Below are 15,134 nucleotides of genomic sequence, written 5' to 3'. Positions count from 1 at the left end.
GCAATTGCTTAGAAGAAACCTCACGACTTCCTCATTTCCTGTGTGTGATACTATAGTGATCAAAGAAAGAGCTAAATTTAATTTTCAGGCAGACCATGCTAGTGAGTTAGGTCGATACCTTACCATGTCTTAATCACAGAATCTTCTCTGCCTGGATCAGAGGACATCCCTCTATCTCCTAAACCATGCTGCTTTCTCAAGAAAAAAGAGGCTGTTTTACTGAAATGACCTCTGCAAAAAATTCTACCCTGTACCCTGGGCTGCTCACTAATTTCACTGTCACATAACCCTGGTAAACAAGAGGGCCTTTCTGATAGCTATTGCAGAAAGGAGGAGGAATCGGCAGACTTTGATCTATTTCCTTATCATCTATAAGGTCTCAAGCTTCTTTGATCCATCTCCTTATCATTTCTAGGGTCTCAAACTTCATTCCAGACTCATTATTCTTTGCTCCTCAATGAAATCACCAAATTTCCCATAAGTATTATATTCCAACCCATGTTGACCAATTGATCAATTGACCAATCCAAAAATCCACATTCTCTTATTAAGTGTTTCTTCTATGTCAGATACCTTCCTACTAGGTGTTTGAGATAAAAATACAAAATTAAGATGGATCCTGTTTACATTCCACTGCAAAAATGTCTGTAGCAGCTCTTTTTATAGTGGCAAGGAACTGGAAATTGAATGGACATTAGTTGAAAAATGGCTGAATAAGATGTATATGAATGTAATGGAATATTACTATTCTATAAGAAATGACGAACAGACTGGTTTCAGAAAAGCCTGGAAAAATTTATATGAACTGATGCTAAGTGAAGTGAGTAAAACCAAGAGAACATTGCACACAGCAACAAGACTAGGTAATGATCAGCTATGATGAACTTAGCTTTTCTCAGCAGTACAGTGATCTAAGACAATTTACAACAGACGTGGGATGGAAAAATAGTTCCTCATCCAGAGAAAGAACTATGAGACTGAATGTGGATCAAAGCATACTATTTTCACTTCTTCCCCCTTTCCCATTGTCTTTCCCTTTTGTTCTGATCTTTAATTCACAATCTGACAAATATGGAAATATGTTTAAAAGGATCGTACTTGCATTGCCTATATCAGATTGGTTGGGGTCTTGGGGAGGAGAAAAGTAAGGGAGGAAGACAGAAAAAATTTGAAACTCAATATCTTACAAAAATGAGTGTTAGGGGCAGCTAGATGATGCAGTGGATAGAGCACCAGCCCTGAAGTCAGGAGGACCTGAGTTCAAATTTGGTCTCAAACACTTCTGGTTGTGTGATCCTGGGCAAGTCACTTAACCCCAATTGCCTCAAGGGGAAAAAGTTAAAGAGTACCTTTATATGTAATTAGGAAAATAAAATATTATTGAGAAGGAAAAAAAAACCATTCCACTCAAAAGGGAGTGGAGCTCACTACAAGTTATTTATTATTTGTAAACCTTATAACACATACATGACACTTGATAGCACATAGTAGGAGCTCAGTAGTTGTTAATCAAGAGAATCTGAAGATCGCCACTAAGTAATACTGAGCTTTTTCTTCTCTGGGATAAATCATCCCAATTCCTTTTACTTCTCCTCCAGGGTATTTTTCCCCAACCTCTGATCAATTCCATCCTTCTCTGGACTGTCTCCAGCTTCCCCGCATTTCTCTGGTAAGTACAGAAATAGGCAAAGACAAGCGGAAATTATTTGCCTAAGCACATACTGAATGCAAGGAAAGGTTCCAGTTCCCAGGCTGAGCCAGAAGACCACAAGGCAGTAGAGAAGAGAACTGAACTCTTCTGGCCGAAAAAACCATTTGACTCTTGCCCTAGACTCTGCCAGGTGTTATCCGGGGGAATGTCTCTGATGGTTATATAGTGTATGGCTAGAAGAAAAGCCATAAACCAGGGAAATAAAATGGAAAAAGTTTTTCTAGAGGAACTCAAAGATGCAGTGTTATTAAAAATTGATATTTCAATGAGATAATCCCTCTCTCTCAGGCTTTTAATTGATTGCCTAAAAAGCCTTCCTCCGTTGTGTGTGTTTTTTTATTTGCAGTGAACATTAATTTTTTTATGGATGATCAAATCCGGATGGAGGAGAGGAACTGGCCACACGATGAATTTGATGACCATAAAGCAAGGGGGCCAGCTGCGGACATCAGAATGAGGGGAGGTGGTTGCAGGTATAGGGGATAGGTAATGTTTTCACCAAACTTAAACCTTGCACCAACTTTCAGGACACCAAGATGGAGTGGGGCTCTCCTCTGGGGAAGGGAATGGCTTCCTGGTACCTGCCCAAGATCATCTCCTAGCTTGAAGCTTGGGAAGGTCAGCAGAGATACTGCTGTGGAAACATCTCCCTAAGCCTGATGGGAAGGACAATAGGACGGTTCTGGAAAAACAGCATGGCACGGGAAAGGACTTGGAAGAAAATCATGAGACTTTTATTGTAGGCTTTCCTGTGTGACCTTGAGCAAACCACTGCCCCTTCCCAAGCCTGTTACCTCCTCTGTAAAACGAGGACCTTGGACTAGAGGATCTCTTAAGTCCCTTTCAGCTCTGACAGTAGATGACCATTTGTACAATCTCTGAGCGATCTTGAATAAATAAGTCTGCTTCCTACACTTTCCAAATTGTGAGTGGTACCAAAGAGTCCAGAGGTTTTGAAATCCTCACCCTATGTAACCTACTAATGGAAGCATCTTAGTTCCCAGGCTGGGAGTGAATAATTCTGACAGTGCTTGGGAAAACTGAAAGGAGTTAGGCACAAGTCTGGGGCATGGCCCCCCTTCCTGAGGGGACACATCCCAAGGATGTCCTGTTCAACCAGGAAGTGGGGGGTGGGGGAGGAGAGAAGCAGGCGTGAGGACAGACACCACCCTGCCCGAGAATGCCTGTTGGACAATCCGCTGGGGGAGAAATGGCCAGTATCTGTTTCTTTTCCCTCTGCCGCCTCATCCATCTCTATTAGCATGACAGCCTGCCTAAACAGAGGCCCCCGGAGTGTCCGAGCCAGCAGCAACCCAAGGGGTCCAGTGGGAGAGCTTGCGCTGACCCCATGTCCCTCCATAACCCCTCACTCACCCTCTATCCGTCTTTCCCACCTGATCTTCCTTTCCCTCTGTTTTCCTTCTTTCTGCTCTGACCACTTGGCACATTCTTGAAAAGGAATTAGGCTTCTTTGCACAACGGTCTCTGCTGCAGATCCTGGTCCCTCCCTCACCTTTGCAGCCCCACTTCTCTCCTGATAATGGTGGCTTATCCCAGGATAAACAGTACCACTTTCCCCCTTGTTCTGGCTGTCCTGGCAGAGACCTGCCTCAGTGAGAGCAGAGGAATCAGGGAGCACACAGGGAGTGATCTGGCCAGATACCAGTCAGATCTATCATACCCCCTACTGAAAGCTGAGCCCCGGGTGCAGTCACAGGAGAGATGGCAGGGTGTGTGCGGAGGCAGGTGTGGGATTAGAATTGGGATTACAGGTTCACCCCTCCCCCTCTATAGGAGTCACAAAGAGCCCCAAATTTGGTAGATTAGAGCCAGCTTCTATGACCCAAGCGATTTCTTTCTCTAGTGAGGGTAGCCAGAAGGTCCTGGTCTCGCTGGGACGAGAATGTCAGAGGAAGATGGCGTAGACCAAGGACAAGATCCCTGGAGTGAGGGAAGAGGAGGAGGAGAAAGAGAAGCAGGAGGGAAGTTAGCCTTTGGGATGGTGATATTGCCTGAGAGGAAAGAGGGCACAGCTGTCAGAAGAAAGAGATTACTGAACAGGATCAAGGAGACTACTGTAATTAAGAGAATTCTGGCTTTAGCACTGGCATCAGCAGGGAGGTGCCATGGGAAAACAATGGACCAGAGGCCTTTATCTAATGTCAGAGACAGTATTTCAGTCCTAGTAAATTATTGGTGCATGCTGAAATACTGATTTGCATACACACAATTTGCTGCGCCTAGCATGATTCTGGGCACACACAATAAGCAATAAATGTCTGTTGAAAGAATGAGTCAAAAAAAGGGAGGAAAGAATATTCATTTAATATATAATTGTACAGCATACACCACTTCCTGCTCCTCAGAAAAATAGCAAATGTTTACTTGATGATTATTTTGTACCTAACATAGTAAAAGATCTCCTGAGAGGCTAAGATAAAGTATAACCTGCCCTCAGGGAGCTTACAGTCTAGATGAAGGAATAAGAAAAGTACACACACACACACACACACACACACACACACACACACACTTATTTCAAGATAAGTGCCAAATGAGTAGTTTTGGCAAGGAATGTTGTTAAAATTCAGAGGAGGGAAGTGATCACTATGGACTAGAGGTATTAGGGAGGCTTCTTGGATGAAATAGGTGTTGGAAAGAGCCCTGGATTTGGTTTCAGGGAACTGCATTCAGACCTCAGATAGGTCACTAGCTATGTAATGAATGACCTTGGGCAAATAGCTTCAATTCAACAAATAACTATTATGTACTTAGATCCATCCAAAGGACTGTTCTAGACACTGGGGATATAAAAACAAAAGGGGTCTCCATCCTCAGGAGGCTTACATTATACAGAAGAGACAGGAAGACAATATGTATACAACATGTAATAGTTACTTAATTTGAGGAGGGAGACAAACCATCAATAACAGCTTATTAAGCACCTATTGTGTATCAGGCATTGTGCTCATGTCTGGGAATTAAAAAAAAAAAAAAAAGACAAGAAAAACCCGGTCCATACTCTCAAAGTTCTTAGTGGAAGAACCAACATACAAATAACTGTGCAGACAAGAGGTATACAGTATGGACTGGGGACAGTCTCAAAAAGAAGTTGCTAAGATTAAGAAGCCTGTTTTCAAAGCACTACTGATTGGGGGATGGGTAAACCTTTGAGGGAGGAGGTAGTACCTAAGCTGAGCTTGGGAAAAACAAAGGCTGATGCTTTTGAGGGGCAGAGATGGCAGGGATGTTCATTCCAGCTGTGGGCAGTGGCTCATATAAACCTATGGAGGCAGGGCATACTGTACTGAGGTCAGGCCATAGCTAGTCGTCTAATTTGACTACATGGGCAGGTCCAAGAAGGGAAGCAGTATGAAATAAGACCAGAAAGGTTAGCAGGAGTCAGATGACAATGAGCCTTTAATGCCAGGCTGAGGAGTTTGTAGTTAAGTCTTTCAACAAAGGAATTAGAAATATTTGAGTAGGGTGGGGACGGCCTAGGCTTTTAGGAAGATTATTTTGGCAGTTGAGTTTCTATAGATTGGACTATAGATTGAAGAGGAAAACATGGTTTTCTTCCCTGAAAAATAATGACTTAGATTTCCTAAAGCTCTAAATTCTATGTTAACAAGATTAATCTTCTACAATAGATACACCCAGGGATGTGCTGGTAAATATTTAACATCCAGCTCTCTGAAAAGTGTAGCACATTTTAAAATTCAATTTGCCTTACTGACATTTTTTCCTTCTTAAGTTTAGACAATCAACAAAATAATAAATCAAGCCCTGATTTATAGCATTTGCTTAGATATATATAGATATAGATATATATTTTATAGATATAAATGTTTGTACTGAAAATAAAACAACTCAAGAACTGGTTCTCACATCCCCATGATACCTCACCCTAAAGAGCTATTTCTCAATGTGAGGGTACTAGAGGAATTTTGTAGGATGTCATAGGTCATAGGGGCATAAACTTAGAGCTTTTAAAGGTGATCTTAAAAATTCACTAGTTCAACTGCCTTTTTCTAAGATGAGAAAACTGAGTCCCATGAGGTTGAATGCCTTGCCAAAGGAATGTGCAGAATTTGAACTCAGATTCTCTGTCTACAAATCCATTGATCCTCACTGATTTTTCTATTAATCTAACCACAACCCAACAAAATTATCAATAATGTAAAAAGCTCATCAGTACACATACACACAATCACCAACAATGCTAGAAAGGCAAGTTAACACATGGCTTTCTGGGCAAATGTTCTTTTATTCTGATTTTGAACCTTGGAGAAAGTGTAACTGTTTGGTTTTGCCTGAAGGAGCTGAGAATAAGGATGACTTAAGATGTCAATGGGAGTGAAAAGATTGGAGGATTCCCAGCTATCTTTTCTCTGAAGCATTCCCCCAGACAGACAAGTTTAAGGCCAAGGACAGCAGGAGCAGAAAGAGGACAGAAAAAACAAGGGAGACCTTTTGAAAATGTCCCACAATCATCCGATCTAAGGATATGACTTTTCAGTCTCCACAGCCTAGCTTGTCTGCTTAAAGAAAAGCCAGAGGTGTTTTTGATTCATAAGTGTTGGTCTGCCTGTCCTAGTCACTTGCATGTCAAATATATTATTTTTGTGTGATACATACCATCCAGAGACAAGCTAGATACAAGTTAAGAGAGCAGAATGACACATAAGCATGAGCTATAAACCAGTGAGAATATAATCCTAGGACTCTCATCTAAAGTGAAAAGAGAATGAGCCAGAACCCTCTCTTAATTTTCCTTTTCTCCTTTCACATTCTCCAAAGTCAAAGAGACTAAACTGTCATAATCTAAACTAAGGAAGGGAAGGAAGGTAGAATATTTTGGGTAGTGTAGTAGGAAGAGCACAGAATTTAGAAGTTTAACTCTCACTCTGACACTTGTTAGCTGTATGGCCATAGGAAAGCAATTTCTCTTCCCTATGACTCTCTGAACCTATGACTATTTCCTTCTTCATTTGAAAAATGGGAATAACAACACAAATAATACATTTTTTTGGTGAAGAAAGTATTTTGTAAACTTTAAGACACATATAAATGTGAACTATGGGTTTTAACTAAGTTTCCTCGAAATATCTGTATATCTCTCCCCCTACCTATCACCTTACATAGGGACCAGAAAAAGATCCATGTGATTTTTACCCTGGCTGAGATTGGCAGAAGTAAATCCCACATGCACAATTTTATTTTTTCAATTGACAAGTATTTATTAAGAACCTGTTGTATGTCAGATACAATGTTAGAATCTGATGTAATTGTAGAAAGAATGAAACAGCCCCTATTTGAAATAAGGATAAGCACAGTTTTAAAACAGAAACACAATACACAAACAACTTTTACTAATCTAAGGGCTTCAGTTCTATCAGGCAGCAACTCTGGGGAAATCCATGTGGCACCAGATTTTATCTCCTCTTGCTGTCAGTTCTTTTCACTTGTTATAGAATGTCCTCCCATCACTCCATGATTGTGGATGTGAATGAATGGGAAAGTAGTCATTATGTTTGAAAAGAGTCTGTCAGCTCTTTTCCCTTTTAAAGAGTCTGACTTATGGGAGTGTTAGTTTACTGAGTGGGGAGAATGTTCTGAGGGACTGAGTCTATTTCTAAATCTAAATTTCCTAAGGAGCAGTAGTGTGAATGAATCATTCCTAGCCTCAATTTGCCCATCTATACAGGTATCTTAAAAATCTTCATACATTTTAAGCTAAAATTTAAGCTAAGATTTTTATGACATTGATAAAAATGATACACTGGGGGATAGAAAGATGGGAAAGACCATCACTTTTTTAGAGCATTTGAATCTCTCTTTCTTTATACTTTACACTTTGTATCAAATATGTAACTAACTTTGTAGTGCAACATTTGCTCTGGCTCTTTGCTTAGTGGCATGTGTCTTGGTGAGATGACACAGAATCTCATGATTGGTCACCAGTCATGGAAGTTGTGTCAAAGGGGTTTGACTATAGAGTCAGGAAGAACTCTTCAGTGCGATGTAAAGGAAGTGGAAGAAAGCCAGCTCTACCCCTCTTTTGAGATTAGTCTTCCTTTGACTTCCAGAAAGAGTGAATGAATAATGGGAGATTTCTTTTCTCTCCTTTCCCCACTGCTCTCCTCTTTGGAAATGTCAGCTTCAAATCCTGAAGTGAAAATAAGTACCTCCCTAAATGGAGTCTTTGGCTCCCTTATTTCCGCTTTTTTTGGTATTGACCAATAATGCTGAGTTCCTAAGAAGTGAGCATTTCTAGCCCTGGTAGCTACCCTTTATCCTCATGAGGTCAAAGACTTTTTGGGGAACAAGTATCCAGATGAAAGAGATATCTGCAACAGTAGCATTTCTTGGAAAGAAGTAGCAGCTCTATCAGAAGGATTCTGCAAGTAAAAGAATAAAGAAAGTCCATGGGTGACTCCCAAACTGCAGGCCCATGGAGAAGAAAGGATCCCTGATAGCCTAGAAACAAATAGGTTAGCTCCAAAAAGAAACAGAACTCAGATGAACCCCAAAGATGATTGGTGCTTCAAGAAAAGGATTAAGAACTTGGTGTTGCTGGCACTCAACTCTTCAGGTCTGATCCAAGATGCAGCAGACCCCCTTCCACAAAGGGTTTTGTTGTAGGTTGCTACAGACAGGTTCATGGGAGAAGAGTTGGGGGGAGTTTTGCTCATTGTCCTCATCTCTAGATTCTCTCACCAAAGAAACCTCTAAAACAAAGTTTAGGTTTGGCTGTCTGGGATCTCTCCAATAATTGGTTAATAGAATCACTTCTAGAAAAGGTACTCAGTGTGCAGTATGGATATCAAGTATAGGAGGGGAATTTATTTCTTCCATCACAGAAAATGTTTAAAAAAACAAAGGACTCTTAAGCACTCATTAAAAATTCAGAAACATAAAACAATAACCCATCACACAGATTATACTCTGCTAAAAGGTAAAGACAACTTTGTGAAACTGCTGAATAATTATTTGGGTACTTTGCTTTCACCTCAGACCTCCATTGTCTAAGTAATTTGCAGGGCTCAGAACTTCTGACCATCCAGGATATAGCATGAGTTTGCTTAGCTTTTTCTACTTGATTTTCCACTCTAATTCTTTCAAGAGTAGCACATCCTCCTGCCCACACTTCTTTTCTTCTAAGGCACAGTGCTGTTTCAGGAACCCTCTATTCATCTCTCTAACTCATGAGGTTGCCAGCAGAATTGAAAATGTCCATTTCTGAATACTACTGCTTGCTGGTATATGTTCAAGGAAGAAAGCAGAAGATGGCCAAGGACTCAAGTTCATTGCTATATGCTTGCAGCCTCGATTGACAGTGGTGGGGAGGAAGGGAAGAAAGAGAAATCCCCTTTCTTTCTAGAAATCCAAGGGGAACAACATGCTGGAGAGTCCCTAAAGAGAGGGGTAGAATTAGATTTCTTCAACTTCTCCCATAGTTTATTGAGTGGGTGACTTCTCAGGATCTTGTGGCCAAACCTCTCTGGCACAATCCCTGTCATTGGTGACCAATCAGGAATTGCTACTTCATTTCAGCAAAACTCAAATCACTCAATAAAGTAAAGCACATGTCCCATTCCAGTTATCCTCACTGTAGGACATGTAGCCTTTTGTTTCCCTCTTCCCTGATCACTTTTGAAATTCACAATATCATATTTTGATCCTTTCCATCTCCAATACTCATTCACCTAAGAGGTTGAAAGAATAAAACCCAACAGAGACAGAAAAACAGCAGTAACAAATGTCCATGATTGCGTGGCAACCATATAAGGGAGAGGGCCTAAAGCAACTTTTCTATGCAGAGACCCACAATCGTTCATCTTCCTCACATTTTAAAAGAAAAGAGAGCAACGGAGACAGAAATAGAGTCAGAGAAAGACAAAGAGAGAGCCAGAGGGAAAGACAGAGACAGAGAGACAAAAAGACAGAAAGATGAGAGAAAGAGACAGAGACAGACAGAGAGAACTTCAAATATTTGAATCTTTTGCGAATTCTAAGTACACTAAGTAGGGAATTACAAGGCTTTTGTTACTACAGAATCAACAAGCCTCCATGTAGGTTAGCAGCAGGTAGAGCACACTGAGCATCTTCCAAGTTCTAGGCTCAAATTGGCCAGTTCCCATGATCCCCTGAACTTTAAAATGTCTGAAAAGTCACCAGAGGTCTAGGAGACCATAACAGAGTCTGTCAATAGCTAAAATAATCAAGCCCTAAGAGGAGCCAGCCATAAAGTCAGATCTGCTTAACCTAACTCAGACAGCCAACATACAATATGCTATAAACAGTAAAATGACTCATCTCTCAGTCATCCTGTACCAAGAAGTGAACTTAGTAGGGTGAATGTCTGGGAGTTACCACTTTCCCTCTTCCAAAAGACCAAGGAGTTAGAGGAGAATGGGCTCCCAGCTTCAGGAGTTTTTTGTACTTCAGCTCTTGCTATATCTTTTTAGTAAATAGTCTTTTGTAAAAGTTAATATCAACTGGTTTTCAATGATATTAAAGAGATAACTGGTTGTTTGCTATTGGGGATAATCATCATTAACTGAATAATAATGAGGAAATGGTAACTGGCAATTGATATTGGGAAGAACATACTGGTTGTGTATCCCTGAACTATATAGTACTAGAGAATACCTTGTAACACTTAGGATTATCCCTAGAATTATGATTAAAAGGAAAGAGGTAACCTGGTTAAGCCACCAGGGAGAGAAAGGAAATATTTATGTTCTGCCCTTCTATGACACAAGTGTTTGGGTACATAGTGTATTCTTCTACTTCTTGTTACAATGTAAGGTCCAAGAGAGCAGGGACTTCGTTTTTCACCTTTGTATGACTTTTTCATCTTCATATGACTTTTTCACCCAGTGCAATGCATTGTACTTCAACAAATATGCTAGAGAATCCATGATTAAGTCAGTGGTTTATGAACTCTGCAAAGAAGATTCCAAACTTAGGATCACAGAATTTAGAGATGGAAGGGATGTCAGTGACTATCCAATCCAACCCAAGCCCTAAAAAATAGCTCTCTTGTAATATATCTAATAGTTTCTGCTTGAAGATCTTCAATGAGAGAAATTGCACTGCCTCCAGAGGCAATCCATTCCACATGTGGCCAGCACTAATTGTAAGGAAGTTTATGCTGACATCAAGCTTAAAATGGCCTCTTTAAAACTTCTGCTTGTTTCTCCCAGTTCTGCCCTTTACGGCCAAATAGAAGAAGTCTCATCTCTCTTCTACATGTCAGCTCTTCAAATAGTTGAAGACAATTATCATGATTATTCAATCTCCTCCAAATTCAATATGCCTGTTCCTTCAAAGTTTCCTTATTTTTAAAGTATTTTATTTTCCTCCAATTATATACTTTTTTCTTTTGATTTATTTAATATTTCCCCCAGTTACATTCAAAGCAAAAACTTTTTTTTAAACACGTTTTTAACGCTATTGAGTTCTAGGTTTTCTCCTTTATCCCCACCCATAATTAAGAAACCACATGTGAAGTTAATTAAAACATTTCCATAAAAATCAAGTTATCAAAGAAAACATAGATCTTCCACGCTAATGAAAATAAAAATCGTCAAGAAAAAATTAAGTTAGAAGAGAGAAAGAGAAAGGGAGAAAAATGCTTTTATTTGTATTTAGATATAATCAATTTCTTCTTTGAGTATGTATAGGATTTTTCATTATAAGTCCTTCAGAGAAGTAGTGGATGATTGTACTGCTGAGAACAACAAAGTTATCCCAGAACATTGTTAATACTTTGTTTATAATACATTTCACTTTATTGGCTTCATGGATGACTTTCCATTTTTTTCCCCCAGAGAGCATCCTGCTCATCATTTCCCATAGAATAATAATATTACATCACAAACACATAGCACAATTTATTGAGCCACCCCCCCAATTCATTCCCCAATATATAGTCAATTTTTTAACATTCATTTGTTTCTTTTATAATAGCATTTTATTTTTTCAAATACATGCAAAGATAGTTTTTGACATTCACTTTGGCAAAACCTTACTTCCAACTTTTTTTCCCTTCCTTCTTCAAGACAGCAAGCAATCTTATCTAGGTCAAAATTGTGCAATTCTTCTAAATATATTTCCATATTTATCATGCGCACAAGAAAGATCAGGTCAAAAGAAAAAAAATGAGAAAAAAACAAATGAAAAAAAAGTGAAAATACTATGCTCTGATCCATGTTCAGTTTCCACAGTTCTCTCTCTGACTGTGGATGGCACTTTCCATCATGTCTATTGGAATTGTTTCATTGATGAAAAAAGCCAAGACCATCACAGTTGATCATCACATAATCTTGTTGTTACTCTATGCAATGTTCTCTTGTTTTGCTCATTTCATTTAATATCAGTTCATAACATTAATTTTTTTAAAAATTGAGTTCTCAACTTTCTTTCTCCTTCCCTTATCTCCTTACTTTCTAAAGCAGTAAGCATTTGGTTATAAGTTAAACATGTTCAATCATGCAAAATATTACCATATTAGTCATGTTGTAAAAAAAAAGACACAAATCCAAAGGGGGGAAAAACATGAAAAAATACAGAAAATGAAAAACAGTATGCTTCGAACTGCATTCAGACCCTATCATTTTTTTCCTCTGAAGGTGGATTAACATTTTTCATCATAAGTCCTTTGGAATGATCTTAGATCATTGTATTGCTGAGAATAACTAAATCACTCACAATAGATCATTGTACCATATTGCTTTTACTGTGTACACTGTTCTTCTGGTTCTGCTCACTTTACTTTGCATCAGTTCATATAAGTCTTTTCAGGTTTTTCTGAAATCTGCCTGCTCAATATTTCTTATAGCACAGTCATATTCCATTATAATCATATACTACAACTTGTTCAGCCATTCCTCATTGATAGGCATCTCTCTGCTTTCCAATTCTTTGTCAAAAGGTTCTTTATATCACATAGGTTCAAGGCCCTTCCATGTTGTGCTTCCTTCCTTGCTATTTTGCTTATCAAAATCCTTCTTAAGCTGTAGCACTTAGACCTGAACGCAATACTCTAAACATGATCTGACCATGATGGCATTGCCCCAGATACATGAATATTGACACTTGTTCAGAGTTACACAATAAGTGTCAGAAGTGGTATCTGAACACAGGTTTTCCTGACTTCAAGTACTAGAGGATATATGTTATGCTAAGGAACTGTTCTCTTTAAGTGTTTATTGAATGAAATTATTGTGTCTAAAATGCTTTGAGCTTCCTGGAACAAAAATTTTGGCTAAACTTCTAAGGTGGTTTTAAAAGTTTTTGTTAGTATTTGTTAATTGCTTGTGCCAGTTTCTTACTTCAAACAATCAATATGCATTCAGTAAGTGCTTACTATGTGGAAGCACTGTGCCAGGAGACTATAGAAAGACAAAATGAAACAGTTTCTGTCCTTGAGAAGCTTACATTCTATGGGGGACACATGATCCTTCTTCTCTTAACCCTACCCCCAATCAACACATCCAAAACAGTTTCCTGACCCATGTTAGATCAGGACAGTGCTGCAATGTCCCAAATAGATCACTTGGTAAAGGAGTTGTTTGCACCAATAGACACAGATGTTCAAAGGAGCCATGGGACCCATTTACAGTTTTCTTCATCCAATCAATTCCAAAAAAACCACTACCAGCAAATATGAATAATTGCATATTGTTATTTGCATAGCAATTTCAACTTCTCAAAGCACTATCTTATCTATTATTATTTCTTTCCCTTCAAAAATTGTAGGGCTGATATGTTTCCAGATTAAGAAACTGAGCCTAAAGTGGTGGAATAAAGAGCAAATAACTAGTTAGTGGTAGAAGCAAGTCTCAGAAGCTATTTTTTCCTAACAGATCATATAAGTTCTCCAGTGAACATCTCAGTTGCCACAGGAATTGTCAAGACTAGGAATATCACTAGATATTATGTTCCCTTCTGTAAAATGGGGTGATAAAATATAACAGGCAGATTATATCTGCAGTGTTTTGGAATTCTTGGATGAAAGATGGCATAAAAATATAAGGACGTACCCTCAAATTTGGTTCCCTACCTTTGTATTAGTTATAAAAGCACTGAGGTTCCATCAGCCAATATTTTTTAGTGCCCAGACCTATCATCACTCATCACTCACTATTGCGGCAGGATTTCATTTCCCTTCCAATGAAATTAAGCTGTTTGCTGGTTAACAAAGCACAGCCAAAAGCCCCCAAACTGTTCAGAAGAGAAAAACAAAATAGCATTCCCTGACCCAGAAAGAGCAATAAACCAATGAACCAAATTTAATAAAATTCAACCAAATGACCTTCGGAGTAGAAAGGCTCCAGTGGGATGATTCTAGCCCAGGGGCAGTTTCCCTAACTGAGTAGTACTCTACTTTTTCAAGTGACTTGCCCCTCCCCCCAGTGGGGGACAGCAGCCTTCTTAACTAAAACAAGCTTAAATCCTTAAAGGATTTAATAAAGTACATACAGATGGGGAACCAGGATGCCAGAGCTGGGCTGCTGTGAGGATGGTGTGGCTTTGATGGCCTGCTTCTTTCTCCCCAAAATTCCCTCTGGGTACAGGCATTTCAGAACTAAATGGTGGCTGAGATCTTCAGCGTTGGTAATAACTTGAAAAGTTGGACCAGTCTTGTTCTGGACCATGAACTGGAAGCCAATTAAGCATTGCTGGATTTAACCTTCCCTTACTGTCGATTGTGGAATAAGTTCCAAGGAAGAGGGCAAGATAAGATGGAAAGGAATATCAGGAATGTGGCTAGAAAACTAATTATTCATTCATAAATTTTAGCTCCAAAAGAGATCTTACTATAACTTCCATCTAATATATGATAGGAAAACCATAGGGATTTATAAAAGTCACACCCCTAGTTAGAAATAGAATTGATATTACAATACAATTTGATGAATTACCAATCCAGTGCTCTAGAAATAAAAACCATCCCAATTTGTCTCTCCCTTTCATCAAATATTTCTCAAAGCCCTTCTACTATGTATCTAGCTTTGAGTGAAGCACTACAAGTGATGATTCTCAAACTTTTTGGTTTCAGGACCCATTTACACTCTTTAAAATGATTAAGAATCCTGAAAAGCTTTTGTTTGTGTTCTCTTATATTGATTGAGCTTTACTATATTAGACAGTACTACTTTTTAGTATTATTATGAAAGCAGTTTTGACTTTTAGGATCCCCTCAAAAGATCTGGGTGGTTGAAGTTCACACTATGAGAACTTCTGTACTTGGTAATGGCAAAACTGTACCACAAAAGGAAAAAGATTTCCTTCCCCTTAATTTTCTTGGAGCCACTTCAGATCTCTTTTTTTGTCTGTACTATTTTTTATCTCGTATTGTATTTTTTATGCAAGTCTTATGTTCCTAGAATATTGTAAACTCTTTGAGGTA

This window comes from Sarcophilus harrisii, chromosome 2 (assembly GCF_902635505.1).
Source record: "Sarcophilus harrisii chromosome 2, mSarHar1.11, whole genome shotgun sequence".
Taxonomy (NCBI): domain Eukaryota; kingdom Metazoa; phylum Chordata; class Mammalia; order Dasyuromorphia; family Dasyuridae; genus Sarcophilus; species Sarcophilus harrisii.
This window is presented reverse-complemented; position numbering follows the sequence as displayed.